Source organism: Pinus tabuliformis, chromosome 7 (genome assembly GCF_031772625.1).
Source record: "Pinus tabuliformis cultivar Carrire ecotype Pingquan chromosome 7, CPIR1, whole genome shotgun sequence".
NCBI classification, from domain to species: domain Eukaryota; kingdom Viridiplantae; phylum Streptophyta; class Pinopsida; order Pinales; family Pinaceae; genus Pinus; species Pinus tabuliformis.
In genome coordinates, this window is record NC_142293.1 from 1,705,320,397 (window position 1) to 1,705,323,499 (window position 3,103).

General features: G+C 25.6%; 1 non-coding gene across 1 annotated transcript; it reads right to left on the reverse strand.

Annotated features, from left to right (window-relative positions):
- Positions 1-673: 673 nt before the first annotated feature.
- Positions 674-755, reverse strand: TRNAS-AGA (transfer RNA serine (anticodon AGA)). Its single transcript has one exon. It is a non-coding gene; the product is annotated as a tRNA-Ser (tRNA).
- Positions 756-3,103: the final 2,348 nt, after the last annotated feature.

A 3,103-nucleotide genomic window follows, 5' to 3' on the forward strand; every position in this document is an offset into this window, starting at 1 on the left:
CTTCATTTTGGCTTTTGGATAATTCCCCTCTTTATGGGTGTTTGGGTGACTTATGATTTCTCTAGACTTTATTGCTTTACTTTGAGGCCTTTTCAGGGGTCGATCATGACTTGGTTGTTACAATTATCGCCTGACTTGCTTTATGCTTAACTTTTGCTTTCATGACAACACTATCTTGTTGGTCACAAGAAGGTGATTTGGCACCTTCAATTGTCATATCACCTTCACATTGCGCGTCAGATCATATTAATTGTTTGTTTCCTCTACTTAGTTTGACATCTGCATTAAAAAAACAAATAAATCATTAATAATATAAATAAATTATATATATATATATATATATATATATATATATATATCTATCTATCTATATATATATATATAATTGTTCTACCACATTGTAAATTTTATATATTTGTATTGCAATATTAATGTAATTTATGTATTAGCTTTAGTCTATATTATTATAAATTATAAAAAATAAACCAAAAAAAACATGGTAAATAAAAAATAAACCAAAATAACATGGTAAATAAAATTAAAGGTTTATAATTTTTATTTTAAATCACTTCCAATTTTATATTTGTATTACAATATTAGTTCAATATATGTATTAACTTTATATTTGTCACCCGCAAAATTAGCAAAGCTCGAACCAGGTTGCTCAAACTGTCGTGGACGGCAGGATTCGAACCTGCGCGGGCAAAGCCCACATGATTTCTAGTCATGCCCGATAACCACTCCGGCACGTCCACTTTGACGGAAAAGAGTTGTCTATATCTGTTAGAATATCCAACCTTGGTTCCGTCTATTGTAGTTGCTTAAATATACTAGGATGAAAAACGCGTTATCACACATTATATATATCGTAACGCATTATACATATTCAAGTTGGATAATATGTATATGGAGACATTTTATTAATATTATCACATAAATTAAATTAGTTTTTTTATTATTAATATATTTTTAAATATATATTTATATTAATTCGTACTAAGCATTAAATATTTTTTATACATAATATTAAATATTTTATTTTAACAATTTTTTTATATATAAATATATATGAAATTGGTATAATAGATATATTTTTTTACTTCTAAATACTTTATATCATTTTATTATTATAATCAATATTATTTATCTATTTAAAACAAGATTTTTATTTTAAAAAGAGACAGAGAAAATACTTACACATCCCCTCATTGAACTTCCTCTTAGCTCAATAATCTACTATTCTATAGCTCCATGTTAGATTGTTATTTCCACCATGCATATCTATATTGCCTCGTATAAACTACTAGTTTATAGCTTATAGATTGCTATTTCCACCTTGTGTATCTACATACATTTTTGGGATTGTTAAATTCACCTGAATTGGTTAAACTATCAAAACATTTAATTTTAAAATTTTGGGGAGATGTTGCCACTTAAAGTTTTATTAAAAAAATTTAAAAATATATGTGTCAACTAATATATGGATATGCTATAGATATTGTGTGTAATGTTACTTAAAAAAAATAATAACTTTATTTTAAAAATCAAACGTCAACATAAATAAAATATTTTAATTTTCACTTTTATTTTACATCAAATTTTATATAGTAAGATAAAGTAATTGAAATTACAAAAAAAAACAATTGTTTTTTAGTATGAGGGTTATATGTAATTCTTTCTATGAGCCACATATAATGCATATAGTGTGCTAGAAATGTGTAGTGTAAACATTTTAACTTGGTGAAAATAAAATAAAATAAAAATAACCCTAAAAAAAAATGACCCGTGGTTTTAAGAATTCATGGTATTGACTCATGGTATTCATGTGAAATATAACCTATTTTAGAGAGGAATTAAACTGGCCTAGATCCATCTTAGTTTGATGTTATATTTAGATACATAATTAGTTGTAGAAAAATAATGGTGTTGAATCCATGTAGCTTGTAAAGGTTAAAAAGAAATTAGTGATATGTTTAGAGGTGGAGAGATATTAATTAAAATGTAATTATTACATTTTATCTAATATTTTTCCTATCTTCATCCACTTTTTACTAAGTTATATTGAGTAAAATATAATATTATAATATTACATTTTACCCAATATTTCCCTTCAACAAGTTCACTTCTTATTGTAATTTTTCTTTATATTTGAAGTTTGAAAGTAAACAAACTCAACTATAAAATTAGTGGGGGTGAGGGGAAATATTGACTAAAATGTACTATTTAAGCTATGTGACAGGAAATATTAGGTAAAATGTAATAATATTACATTTTAATTAGTATTTCTACCCACCTATGACCAATTTTTATTGGGGGTGGTAATAAACATTGTAATATTATATTTTATCCAAAATTTTCTCAAATCCAATTCACTTTTTATTATATTTTTTCTTTATATTTGAGGTTTATAAGTAAACTTAACCCCTATGTAAACATTTGAACATCTTTTAGAGTGAAAAGAGATTTGATTCCTCTCAATCCTTTGATAGATTTGAAATTAAGATATATCTAAAGTAGTTAGAAATAAATTGTACTCATTATTCAAACTAAGTTGTATGCTTAAAAAAACAAAAATGAGAAATAACCATTAAAACATTTAAAAGTGCTAAATCCAATTTTGAAATGTTTACGTTAATCTGGTTTATGAGTGAAGTTCACAGAGCTCGATGGTACATTAATTTAAGCTTGGTTAAGTGTTTGTATGCTACCCCGTCCCTCTACTCTGCTGGTTACGCTACAAAAGCATTGATTCTATGCTCCAAGTTTGCTTGCATTTAATCAAAATAAGTTCATTCAAACATATAGCAATGCACATACACATATCTCTTATTATTAACAAGAGATTACAAGATTGAGATTGGATATGTTTGCAGGTCTCTCTCTTCTCTCTCTTTTATTTCATTTTTCTTTGTTTTTTCTCTCTCTAATTTTTTCACTCAATTATATGAAAAAACTCTCGTCTATAGAGTTTTCCTATAATTCAAAATTATTTAAAAAATCCTTAGTTTAGCTCATTTATCCCTTTTGAATAGAAATCAAATAACACTTATCTAACTTCATAACAATTTATATTTTTTCTAGACTATGACAAAATATTACAAAT